Raw genomic sequence first — 14,412 nt, 5'->3', positions numbered from 1 at the left:
AGACATCTTAAATCCTGCCCTTCTGCGACTTAATGAGCCTTTATCTGAGGTGCAAAAAGGTGTCCAATTCCACCTGCAACTTGGAGTCCTGAATCTTCTCATTTGAAGTATCTAATTTGATTTTGGTTTTTTTTAAATCAGAGCACAGCCAAAAGAGATGCTGCTGATGCTTCCCTTTGTATACAGGAGCTGAGTGGTTACAGCACTTGCCCAGAATGCAGGAAACCGAGGTTCAGTTTCAACCCTGCCTGAGGGCATTCAAGTCCACATCTTCCTCCAACCCTGGGAGTGCCTGACGAGTGGCCTCAAAACCACTACTCCTTCTTCCTTTGGGTTTTTCAACTGAAGCATCTGGTAGCCTGCTGCTGAGAAGTGTGCAGAGTTCAATTTGGTTCTGATCATACCTACTAGCTCAAACCGAAAGCAACATACGTAGTTATGGAGATTGGAGTGTTGGAGATAAACTATTCTCTGTGGCCAAAAGGGACAGGATTAGGAGCAACACTCTCAAACTGCAGGGGAGGAAATTTAGGTTGGATCTTAGGAAGAACAAGAGTGATTACACATTGTAACAGGCTACCTAGAGAGGGTGTGGAATCTCTGTCCTTGGAAATTTGCCAGAAAAGATAAGACAGACACTTGACTGATAGATTAGACAGGGTTGACCCTGTCTTGATCAGGGGCTCGGACTAAATGACCTCATGAAGTCCCTTCCTACCTTACTTTTCTATGATTCCACTTAAGCTCCTGCCTGAGCTTTAGTGAGACATGGGAACATACTTGCTCAGCCCCAACAAGACTAGGTATATGCAGAAGCAGAATTTATGAACCCTGAGAAATTTGCTAGTGAAAATATAGGTGCCACAGGGTTATATGGTGTTTACAGGCCCACAGTCTTGCACTCAGAGTAGAATTTAGAGACCCATCAACCTTTTCCTTTTGTAGATTCCTCTGTTTCACTTCACTATCTGTAAACTGGAAAAAAAGTTTCATGGGTACAGGCAGAACATAACCCCTTCTCTTTTCAGAGTTCACTCTATATAACCTGGTTTCAGATATGACATATCACAACTACACATCTCACATTCTATCCAATTAAGCCTCGGTGTAGCAGGAACTTAGTTCCACTTACCAGATGAGGGAAACCCACCGCAAAAAAAATTACAGTACTTACCCATGATCAGAAGGCTATTGGTGTCATCCTCAGCAATTAGGGGTTCTTAATTTTTAGTCTTGCTGTTTACACATATTTGCACTCTGATCAATGACCATGTAGGTTAAGACATGCTGAAACATCCCCACTGAAATTGTAGGACAAGGGGATTTTTTTTTCACAAAAGGCAATATTCTATTCCACCAAATCAGGCACAAAAGTGGACTGAGGTGCACCTAAGTCTGATTTTGTTACAGCTTGTTTGAGTCCCTGAAAAACAGTTAATGCAGAAGTATTTGGGAGCTTCTCCTCATTGCTGTTATGTGATTGAATCTTAAGGGTAAGATGATGGTGTGTTACAAAAGTAGAGGCAATCGTAAATTTTCAGAAGTGAACAACATGGAACAGAATCACACTAAGTTGCCTAAGTTTATGTAGATACCTAACAGGTAGAAGAGAAACAGGCCTCATTGTCTGTTTCCTATGGAAAAAATTAACTTAGAAAATATTAGGAGGGGGTAGGAGAGTGGATTCAAGAGAATTTTGATTAATTATCAAGAGCCACAAATATTCTATATAATCTCAGAAAAATCACTTAATCTTTGTCTCCCCTCCCCATCTGTAAATTAGGGATAATACTTCCCTACTCAAGTGGGTAGAGAAGGAGGATAAAATCCATTAATGACTGTGAAGTGCTCAGGTATTATGGTGATGAGGATCATACAAGTACTTAGTGAGATGTCATATTCTGCCTGTACTCATTTAATACAGCCATTAATGATCTGAAGAAGTCCATGATGAATTTCAAGCAATGAATAGAACTAACAGTAGTTAATTTCAGAAAAGCTTTGATAGGATTCTCAAATTGCAGACTCAAGTTGAAAGTATTAAATCTTTTAACTGGGGAGTTAATTAGAAGTGATGTAATAATAGGTAGGAAATTTGATGGGCAAAATCCTTATATGAAGTCTAGTGACAAAGATCCTTGGTACTGAGTTAATCTTGCTAATATTGAGGTACAAGAAAAATATACCTTATTAAATCCTAACCGAGATTTAACGATCCAGAAGCGCAGTAAACAATTCGCAGCCCAGGGGAAGGTAGGCAACGAGGATTACTGCTCTCCAGAATTTTCATAGCATTGTATCTTCTAGATCAGAGGTTCTCAAACTATGATCTGTGGACCGCCACTGGTCCACGAGCTCCATTCAAGTAGTCCACAGAAAGGCTGCAGAACAGTGGAGAATATCTGTACTTCTAAGGTAAGACTACTGATATTAAAATATGAATTGTGTGCTTTGATTTGCAGAACAAAAAAAAGCTTATTAAGTGGTCCGCTGAGACCCTCAGCAATTTTCGAATGGTCCATGAAAAAAAAATGACAACCACTGTTCTAGATCCATCTCTAACACATCTTTTTAATATGGCTTTGCCCATTATGCCAGGACTTTTAACAGGATCCTCAAAAAGAAGATTTATTGCTGTCTCCTGCAGTGCTTGGAGGGAGGGGCACTTCCTTAACAGGGTTAGGGGATTTGGGTCCTTCTTATTCTGCTCAAATTTTTAACATGGTTTAAAGGAAAAATAGCATTTCCCTATCAAATCTTTGCTTAACATTACTGCTATGGATTTCTATAAGACTCTTTAATCTTGAACAATTTAGTTTCACTACAGTGAATATGTTCAACTAATAGAAAATAAGGTTTTAAGGAACTTCAAGAAGTCATCTATTCCATTCCTATGTGTTCACCCATGCGTTTATTTAAGAATATGCTTGATCAAGGTCTTAATGATGTATCTATATTCCAGTACCTAGAGTAAGTTTTTTACAAGTCAATTGTGTACATTTAAAAACAATGACGGTTTAAAAAAAATTAAGGAAAGTTACTCAAGCAAGAAGAGGGTTTTCTTTTTTTTCTTGGTAACAGTTTTATGGACTTTATGTTTCTGTTAGGTTTTTGGCAAAAAGTTTAATTTAAAATATACTTACCCTTTTTCCAAGCAAGATGATTAACATCTTCACAATTGAACAAAAAGGAAGAGTCACTAGCTAGCTTAAGGAAATCAAATTTCTAAAATAGCAGGTAGTGCCTAGCCACAGATCTAAATACTTCCCAAAATTTAAACAGGTTATTAGTTCAATATAGAAAAGCAACTGCCACGGATTTTCAGTTTTTCAGTTGTATCTTTCGTGAGATACATTATATAATATCCTACAACATACTGACCATTTCAGTTGGGTGATACTCATTTTTAAAGATTTAATGAGGTGCCCAATAGCCCAATGAGAAGGGGCAGGGGGGTATTCAGAGCACCAGCCCCCAGCACTATCTTAGAGAGTATGCCACACTCACCCCCCACCCACCCTAGGACTCTTCACTATGGCAAGAATAGCACCGTGCTGCCTGGCCATTGGGGCCGCGCCGGTGCAGCCACTCACCCAGTGGTGTATCTGGGGTTGATGGGGTGAGCAAAATGGCACCCCCCTGGGGAATCTTTGCTATAGCAGCCCTGCACTAGGTGATATGCAGTGAATCTGTCCCCCAGCAGCAGCAGCAGCAAGATCCCATGTAGCTACAGCAGCAGCTACAGGAGTAGCAGCTGCCACTTAAATGCAGAGACCAGGGTCTGGTAAGATTGTCCCCCTGCCTCCCTGCCAACCTCCCACTTCCAATGGCCTGAATATTCCCCCCAACCCCACCACCAGTGCTAGGCACTGAAGGAGCCTGCTCTGCTTCTGCCAGTGCCTATTTCATCTTTTGCAATTAAGCCCTTAAAAATCTAGCTCTAGATGACTGGAGAGTGATTTGTCCATGCTGAAATGTTTGCAATCTCTTGCCCCTAAACGGCTTTCTTTCCCAAAGGTCTCTCTTACACACAGGGGTTTACTTTCCATTATACTCAGTGGCTGTGCATTGAAATGACCTGCATTCATAATGTGCAATTCTTAGGGCATAATATGTAGAGAGTGAATACACATTCCATTTGAAAGGGTAATATGTTTACTGCATAATAAATTAATATTCATTAGCGTGTACTGTGTGATTCCTGGGTAGTCCTCCAGGAGCTATGCCATGCTGCTTTGCATCCCACTAGGACCAACCAGTTTCTTTACCTTTATGTTCTCCATTCTGTTGTTGACTAGATATCACTTTTCTGCTTAAATACTGCCACACAACCAAAACTGGTCTATTTGTGGTTGCATGCTCCTGATGGTGAGCAAAATATAAGTACTTTGCAGGGCCTTCTACGTCATCCATTCTAACCCAGCACATATCACAGAAACAAAGTGCCATATGGGGGAGTGATAGGGGGCTCTAACTCTCTAACTCACTCGGGCTCAAGGTCCTCTGTTCCATGCTCTCCAAGACATCAGGCCTACTGGCCCTTCTACACTGTGTGTCCCTGTGGTGCCAGACTGTTGGGGCCTCAGCCTCCTTCAGCTTTGCCCCTCTTTCTATAGTTACAGCCTTCCACCTAAGTCTACCCGCTAGGACCTGGCTTCAAGGCTCCTATGTTCCCTTCAAGCTACTTTGGGCTCATGGCCCTAGTGTGACACCCCTAGTGCAGCAGGGCTTCTCGAGCCCTCTATTATGGCACCCTATGGTGCTAACGTGGACTCCTCCACCCCTGCAGCCTCAGCCACAAACCACCGGCATTTGTAACATCAAACATAAACCATAGGCTTCTATGGCCATATGATGAAAATAATAATAAAGAAATAAAAGAGGCAAAGTGCCCGCTTACTTTATGTGATTGTGCTTTTGTCTCACAGTATGGTGTATTCTTCCCAAAGAGGCTGCTACAGCTGCACCATAGTCATTAGGAGTCCCCCTCCCTGCTCCCTCTCTGCCCTTCTCCACTTGCAGTTTATAAGGTTCTGGCCTTCCCCTTCTTGTCACCTGACCAGCATGCAGGGCTCCATCCTTAACACCTACTCGACCGGCCAGTCGCGCCCGGAAGGTTCTGGATTTAAAGAGAATTCCCTGTTTCTTGGTAATAGGGCTAGGGTTCCCTGTTACAGGGGGGCACAAAGGATGGGACCTACAATGTGTCACAGAAAAAGCTGGGGAGACGAGGACTCCATAAATGCCCTGCCACTGCAATTGGAGGAAAACCCTCTATCTCCAAATTGGAACAAAAGGAGCAGGGCCTTGGGGGAAAAAAAAGAGCATATCTGTCACTTTTCAAGAGAACCACTGTATTAGAAAGCTAAATAGAAATTTAACTAGCATTCAGATCAGGGACTGGAAATGCACAAACACACTGTTGCCTAGGATGATGAACGTAGGCCAGACCCCAGGATTTCTGAGCTCTTGTTAGCTGCTTCCCCAACAACTCAGGCCCATCATTCCCCAAACCTCCCAGGTTTACAACCACAGATATACAACCATTAATGATATGCATTTTTCTACACTTTGATTGGATATATTCAAATGTGTTTCACTGATGTTGGTTATAGCCATGTCGGTCTAAGGACATAGGCAGACAAGGTTCTCCAGGTAACTGTGATATCTTTATTAAACCAACTAAATAGTTGGAAAAAAATTGTTCTTTGTAAGCTTTCAGGCACAAACACACTTCTTCAAGTGTGTCAGGCTCGCCAGTGGCAGCCCATCTCACCAGCTTGAGCCAGAAGGCTCAGATTGATTGGTGGGGGCATTCCACTTCCCCAGCAATCAGGAGGACAAGGTGAAGAAGAGGACTTGAGGGGGAACTAATCATTCAGGCTTTCCTGTTGGTCCACTCCCAATTTGGAGGTGGAATAAAAAAAACAGTGTGCCCAGCACACAGGGAGCTTTTGTTTAGGGATGATGAAGAGAAGGTATGACAAAGTTACCTTCTAGGCCTGATACTAGTATGGCCCTTGTCTCTGGGTAAACCACCTGTTGCCCTGTGGGGTCAGGCCAACTTTCACCATCTCAATATTGTGCTGTTAGACAGGTGGGTGTGACAAAATTGCACATATACAAACACACAAATCAGTTAGGTGCATACACACACTACCAGCTTAGGCACAAACACATCCAAACCAGCCTAGGCACATGCATACCTATCACCGATTCAAGCACATACACTATACACTCCAAAAGCTGGACACAGATCGCTAATTTGTATATCATGCACACAATAAGTTTGTGTGTGTGTATACACACACACACACACACAAACTCACCAGTTCAAACACATACAACCCACCTACACATACACACAGGCAAGTTCTTAACTTGGATGGTACAGTGTGTATGTGTGTGTTTGGGGTACCTGAAATACTTGGGGGAAGGTTCAGGTGAGAGAGAGAGTTAAAGTGTAGCGAATTAAAGTTACTAGAACTGGGATTAGAACTGGTGGATTACAGAAAAGCTGTCTGAGGAACTGAGGTTTGGGTTTACTTAAGGTAGACTGGGGCTGGAAACCGGGGCAGACAACTGAGATATTTGGGGGGGGGACACATAAGCAGTGGCAAGGAAGAGACAGCCAGGAAAGAAACTGAGGCAAAAACCTGGTTGCTCAGGGGAAAAAGAAAAGGCAGTGGGGATAAGACAGTGACAAAGAAACAGGGGAGTTTGGAGGCAGAGGAGCTCAGGGCAGGTGTTGGAGGTGGCAGTGTGCCAGAAGCAGGAGAGGGAGAACTGAGACAGAAGTTAGAGGGGTGAGGAGCAGAGATTGGAGCAGGGCCAAACTGTAGTAAAGCAAAACCCAACTCGGGGGTCCAAATAACAATTTTATTAAACAGACAACACACTACACAGCCCCATGAAGTTATTGGTTCACACACACATACACACACAAGCACTCACAATGGCAGCAAGAGAAAGAGACTCAGTGGAAGTGTTGGAGTCCAGGTAGAGAAGAGAAGCAGAGTCCAAGTCCTTGGTTGAAGAGAGGGTAGTAGGTGATAGCTACCTATCCAGGCTGGAAACGGGTCCTTGTCCAGTAGGTGTTGTCCGAGGGTGGGTCACTGGCAGGGCCTCTGGGTGGGTAGGTGGTGTGGCATAGTGCTGGTCCAGATGGAGAGGGCATCCCACTGGGTCTGTCTTCACTGCCCCTTTTTATAGGGGCAGACCTTGTGTGACTCTAGTGACAGCAGGCATGCCCAAGCAAGGGCCCCTGGTGTACTGAGCATGTGTGCTCCATGCAGGGATGTGCAGTTTCGGGTGTCTGTAATAGCAGGGTACAATGGTAGAGTTGCTGGTTCTGCAGGGTCTTTTGTCTTTCAAATGCTGGGTTCTTGTCTCTGTTCCTGGGTGAGGTACATAGCTCCTGGATGGATCAATGCAAGGTGATGGCCTGGTCATTACAGGCCATGCAGTAGAGGCCTGCTACCATTGTATTTCAATCATTCCCAATCACTCTCATTCATCCGGGAACCAATTTATATGGGAGGCGTACATGAATGGGAGGGGTACAGTTGCAACACTGGGGATGCCCGAGAAAAGGACCCAAGATGGAGACTTGACATACAAAATCGAAACTTGACATGACTTACGCTAACTTACATATATAGGTCTAAAACAGTAATCTCACAATATAAAAGTAGTACAAACATAATAATTATTATATATAAAACAGTAGGTATCAATATCACAATAGCAGGAACTTATTTGCAAAGAGAGGAGAGAAAAATAAAACTTACTACCTAAAATAAAACGTTAAAGCTTATCCTACATCTTAGCTTACTTATACTTACCTATAGGGAATACAGAGGGAGACAAAAAGTCAGAAATGGTTGGGGAAGGGGAAGGAATGCTTTTAAAAATAAATAAAAGAAAAACGGGGGGGTTTTGCTACACACCCACCTTGCTCATTTGCCACACCTTGTTGGTAAATAATTATGATGTCAAATAGGCAGGTGGCTGCCCTTCGTGCGCCCAAATGACCGTGGGCAATCAGGACATGCTCCTACCACCCTTACACATATCCCACACCTCAGTGATGTCATGCTGTAAACATAAACAGCTCTGGCTTACAGACAGGTTGAATATAACCCCTTGTAAGGCCACTCACATACTTCCCTACTTGGGCCTCTTCCTTACTGCCCCCCTCTCACAAGGGCCTCTCACATTCCGTCCCCCTCTCCCAAGCGCCTCTTACACACTGCCAGTCCTGGCCACACTCCCACCACCCTACTCTAGAAAGATCCTCAGGCTTCTTGATTCATACTTCAGCCAGCCCTGGCCCCTCGTTTTGTGTCCACTTTGACCCTCATCTAGGCGGTGACTGCTGACCCCACTCCGGGCTCTCTCAGCCGTAGCCCCTCACCAGGCCACAACAGGGCCCGGCCACTTCTCCCTGAGCTTAACTGTCCCCACAATTCTGCCCTGCAACTCTCGGAGCTCAGGGTCTTACACCCCCTTGGGCTCAGGTGCTACTCCATCAGCATGCCTGGCCTCCACTCCAGGGCCCAACACCCAATGGGACTTAGGCACTTCTCACTAAGCTTACCTGGCCCCACCTCTCTCCTTATCAGTCACCTGAAGGTGGGGCCAAGGATTTAGGCACCCCGACCTGCTTTATACGTCAGAGATTCTTGGTTCTGTTATTTGAGTGGCCCTGCCCTGCCACAGGCAGGACCCCAAGGCCTCTCTATCCCAGCAGGGTGCAGTTTTAGGTCATGCCCAGGACCACTGAGGCCTCCTCCTTCCCTATAGCCTCACCCTAACCTCTGAGATAGTCCTGGATCAGGAGCTCTCCCGGACAATGTTATTCCCAGCTGGCTGATCTCAAAATGCTCTGCTCTTATAACAGAGCTCTCCCAAAATGGCCATTCTCATTAGCCACCTTGCAGCTCCTTGCTCCAGCCCTTAAAGTGACAAACACCCTAAATGGTGTTCTGTCATACAAGGGCTGTAAAAGAGCCAGTGAAGCTGACCAGCAGGGGTGGAGCAGTTGCCCCAGAAGTGCCCTAAAGATGCCTCCAATGGGGAGAAGTGGCTGTGTCCCAGCTGCCATGGGAAGAGCACAGCAATGGTGCATGGGTTGGTGCATGGAAGGTCTGGAGGGCAGACAGGACCTTGGTGGCTGTACAGGTCAGTGCGGGTCCCCATCCCCGCATGAGGCAGGAGGCCTTGGTGCATGGATTGGTGCACAGGGTCTGTGGAGCTGAAGGGACCCAGTGGCTGCACAAAGCAGTGTGGGTCTCCAACCGTGCACTAGGCAGGAGCTGAGGCCCCCTCGGTGCACAAAATGGTGCACGGGGCTAATAGAGTTGAAAGGGACCCAGCAGCTGCATGAGGCAGCACAGGTTCCCCATCCCTGTACAAGGCAGGAGCCCTCAGTGCATGGACTGGTGCATAGGGCTTATAGGCCCCAGTGGCTGCAGGAGGCAACTCAGGCCTTCCTGCCACAGACAACCACCAGATGTATCAACCCTCCCCACCCTGCTACGAGGGAGGATGCTGAGAGTCATGAGTTACCCAGGGAAAAGGATTCCCACAAGGGAGGAGGGACCTTCCTCACTGTGGTGATCCAGGGGAAGCCCTGGAAGAGAGGATGGTTTCAAGGTTATGGGCCCCTCCTAATTAAGAGACCTGGGAGAGAGTAATGATGTGCTATTAGGTAACAGGATCCTTTCCCAGGTTGTCATTTCTTCTTTGGGCGTAGCTACTGTGGCATTAATTGGGGTCTGGTTATTTATGCCATCGGGATTCTGTCTGTAATATTGCATCCCTATTGTTGCTATATGAGAGGGTTCTAAGCTGCTTATGTCTGACTCTACTGTATTGGTTATTTTTGCACATGTCTTATCCTTATTGTGTTCTGTTCAATTATTGTCCTGTCACCACCTGGTATTCCTGTCATCGAATTGTTGATAAGCCTGTGTTCTATTATTGAGTGCTGCTTCACCTGTTATGGGGCAGGGGTGACACACTGAACGGGAGGCCACAGGGGGTTAAGGCTGTGCCTAAGATAATGGTGAATAAGAGTTACTGTTGGTGTAAAGCTATACCTGTAAATAATATATATATAGAGAGAGAGAGAGAGAGCGCGAGAGAGAGAGAGAGAGATTTGTTATGTCAGTTTAGCATTATAAGTTTTATGTTATGTTGTAGAATTAAACCTGTAAATAGTTGAGTATCATTGTGTTCTGGTCCCAGCTTTGTCGTGTAGGGAAAGGAGGTGAGCAGGCCTGCAGCTAAACAGCCATGCTCCCATAGGATTCCCACACCTGCTGATGTCCCTTCAACTGGAGACGGGGTACCCTCCGTGTACCACCGGATTATGCGGGTATAAGAAGAGTCTTCTGGTATATGCGTGCTCTCTTGGGTGGAATAGAAGCCAATATGCAAAATGCAGGTTTGTGCAAATACAAACGTGTGGCAGTGAGGATCAGAGGGGATGGGAGACAATGTATGTGACAGGTAGATGGGAGTGGGGAAAGATGTGAATGTTGGCCTGGTGATAGAATGTAGTTTGTAAAACATAGAGAGGCAGCCTGGGGTTATCGGATGGCAGTCAGGTTATAATGTGCCATAAATCCAATGTCTATATTTAGATCATGTTTTTTTGTACACAGTAGATTTATGAAGTGAAATTCGTAGGCTTACCTATGAACGGTGTTCTGTAAATTCCCTTTAAGTGTGATCTATCTCTCTGGAGGAGTATCCTTCTTGAGTGAAAGCCTTCTTGAGATTTGCCTGAGTGAGATTGCCCTAATGGAAAATATGCAGGAGAAACTAAACAACAATTGTGTACCAGAAAGAATGCACACTGAAAACCTATCAAAGACAAAAATACCCAATTCCCTGTGGAGACACACTTCTCACAAAACAACCACTCTCTCTTTGCTCTCTCAGTCCTAATCATCAAAGGGAATTTATAAAACACATTTCATAAATGAGTCTACGAACTTCACTTCATAAATTTACTGGATACAAAAAATTATGGACTAAATATAGACATTGGATTTATGGCACATTATAACCTGCCTGCCATCTGATAACCCTAGGTAACCTCTCTGCATTTTACCAGCTACATTTTATCACCGGGTCAACATTCCCCTTTTTCCCCCTCCCTATGCCTGAAGAAGGGTGTTTGTGCTCCAGAGTTTGCAAAGAACAATTTTTTCCAACTATTTACTTGGTCTAATAAAAAATATCACCAGGGATCCTGGTTTTCTCTAATAAAAAAAAAAAATCCCCTATTCTCAGATCAGGGATTTTTTTTATCAGAGAAAACCAGGATCCCGGGATATTACAAAATAACCTTGTCTGCCTTTGTTTCACTAAAACTTTTGGAACTGTACTACACCAGTTCTCTTTTGGACATGGAAGGTGTCAACTAGGATTTATGCTTCTGTGAAAGTGAATTGTCTGTAAGGAAGGATTCCTTGTCTCCTTTCTTCACCATGACAGAATATTAAGCATCACCAGTTTGTTTTAGATTATTTATGTTCTTTATTGATTAGGCTGCTCTGTTTTTTTCACAACCTAAGAAACCTAACACAAATACATCTATTAAAGCTAAACTACACCTAATATATTTGGTTACATCAATTATTCTTACTGACATATAAAATATAAAATATTGTGTTTGGATTATCTAATTTAAGGCCAAGCTAGCTATCTGCAAAGGTTCACTTTACAGTCAATCAAAAACAGGTTTTGGGGGCCTTCTGCTTTAGCCACACTTCTGCAGTTTAACAATATACAATGCCCCCACTTAACCCTGTTTCGCTTAGCTCTATTTCGCTACAGTTCTCGTTTCACATCGATACCTGGTTTCACTTAGCGCTCAGTGAGTTTTGCTATAACGCTGATGGGTATTGAGCAAGGAGTATCGGCAGTGCGCAGCCTCAGTGCCATCTTGCTTCATCAAAAACTTTCGCGCGCTGTACTCTTTCATGCTCTTTCGTGCTTGTGTCACTGCCTTGCTTCATCTTTTGAGCTCTGTGTTGAAATCAGTCATCATGAGTCAGAAACACGCAACTGACTCTGAGACTGCAAGTGCTGAGAAAAAACAGTGCAAAGGCATAATGCTGGAGCTTATATTGGATGTCCTGAAGTGAACTGAGGGAGGGTAACACCAGAATGAGGTCTGTAGAGTGCTGAATTTGGCTGGGTCAACTGTTAGGACCATATTGAAACATAAAGACAAAATAAAAGAATGAGGTAGAATTGTAACTCCCTTGAATGCTCTGAAACTCAGTAGGATGAGGGCTTCAATTATATTAGGAATGGAGAGGCTGTTAAGTGTGTGGATAGAGGATACAACCCAATGCTGTTTGCCCTTGAGCATGCTGCTTATTCAAAAGAAGGATAAGAGTCGGTAGGATGATTTACAGAAAGATTTGCCTGAGGGGTCTGCTTCTGAGCCTTTTATTGCAAGTAAGGGGTGGTTCAAAAGATTTAAAAGATGCAGAAACTTGCATAATGTTTCTATTCAGGGGGAGGCTGCTGGTGCTGACACCCAAGCAGCTTCCAGTTATAGAAATAAGCTTGTGGAAATCATTGAGAAGGGGGTTTTATTTCTCAATATGTCTTCAATACTGATGAAACAGGCCTGTTCTGGAAGAGAATGCCTCGTTGGACTTACATTTCCAGGGAGGAGAAGTCAACACCAGGTTTTAAGGTGTCAAAGGATCGACTTACTTTATTGCTTGGTGGTAATGCTGCAGGGGCTTTTAAATTGAAACCACTGCTTGTATACCACTCAGAAAATCCCAGGGCTCTCAAGGAGTATCTTAAAAGCAGTCTGCCAATCATCTGGAAGTCTAACAAGAAGGCATGGGTGATAATGTCAGTCTTTCAGAGTTGGGTCAGGGATTATTTTTGCCCTGCAGTTGAAAAATATTGTGCTGAGAACAATTTGTCCCACTAGAGACTTCTCATTTTAGACAATGCACCAGGACATCCTACCACACTGGTTGCCTCAGTGATAATGTCAAAGTTGTTTTCCTGCCTCCCAATACCACCTTCATTAGAAAAACATTCACCCAGGCAGTCAGGGCTACAGACGGAGAGGGTGCTTTGACCCTAAAATAATTTTGGAAGGGTTATAATATCCATAAGGCAATAAATAACATTTCAAGTGCCTGGCATGAAGTTGCTTCCAAAACAATGAATGGTATCTGGTGAAAGCTTTGGGCAGACTGTGTCCAGGATTCCCAAGAGTTTGAGGAACCAATGGTGATAATTCAGGACAATATTGCTAAGTTTGGAAGGAAAATTGGATTTGATGAACTTGAACCTGAGGATATTCAGGTGTTGACTGATTCCAGCAGGGAGGAATTGAGCAATGAGGACCTCATTCAAATAAAACAGCAGAGACACCGTGAAGAGAAGGAAGATGCTGAGAAAGATGTTCAACCAGCAAGGGCCTTAACCAGCAAAGGCATGGCTGAAGCTTTCAAACATCTTGAAGCTTTTTTTCCCTACTTTGATGAGAATGACCCTGACCTGCAGTGCAGTTCTGCAGTTGCAAGAGGAGTTAACAATGAAATCAATTGTTACAGGCTGCTCTATAATGAAAAGAAGAAGCCCAAAGTGTGACTATCAATGGATTCCTTCTTCAGGAAGTGCACAACTCCTGCTTCAACCCCAGTAATTTTATATATTAATTCAAAATGTTAAATAAAGCATTTACATACATGTAGATGTCTGAATTGATTGAATTTATAGTAGTAGTCAGGGATTTCAGTGATTCTATATTATCAGTAGGGAGCCCCAGGAATGGATTGTATTTATTTACAGTACATTCATTCCTATGGAAAAATCTGTTTCACTTAACGCTGTTTTGCTTAGCGCTCAGTTTTTCCGGAATCAATTAAGAGTGCTAAGTGGGGGTTGCCTATAACTTCTTTTATTTAGTTATGGTAGTGTTAGAGTGATAGTGTAGCTGTGATAGTCTGGGAATTATGCATGAGGGAAATATTTTTAGGGTGATATCTTTTATTGAACCAGTTGCATAGGTAGGATAGTTAGTCAAAGTTCTGGATGCAAGACATTCAAACTGAGAATAATCTTTCATTCAAAAGTTGGCCTAACTCCATCCCAACTATGCAGTTGGCGCAATAAAAAAAAATATCTCCCTAAGAAATCCTTGCCTTTTAGTTAAGCAAGAACAGCAACAACAGTTCCACACTTTATATAAAGGAAGATAGATAGAAGATGGAAGCCTCCAATTTGTCAAGGCCTCTAATTTGTTCCTTACAGCAATGGCAGGGAATTTGTTAGATTAACATATGGAGAGAATAATCCCCTGCACCAAACAGGAAGTTTAAAAAAAAAAAACAAAACACCCACAGTCCTTGCCAATCT

The 14,412-nt window shown here is 43.7% G+C and overlaps 1 pseudogene; it reads left to right on the top strand.

The window, feature by feature from the left end:
* Positions 1 to 13,137, top strand: part of LOC109305551 — a 66,852-nt pseudogene extending 53,715 nt beyond the window's left edge.
* Positions 13,138 to 14,412: the final 1,275 nt, after the last annotated feature.

This window comes from Crocodylus porosus, unplaced genomic scaffold, assembly GCF_001723895.1.
Source record: "Crocodylus porosus isolate Cpor-Errol unplaced genomic scaffold, CroPor_comp1, whole genome shotgun sequence".
NCBI lineage: Eukaryota > Metazoa > Chordata > Crocodylia > Crocodylidae > Crocodylus > Crocodylus porosus.
Note: the sequence above shows the minus strand (reverse complement) of the source record. Positions and strands in the feature narration are given on the sequence as shown.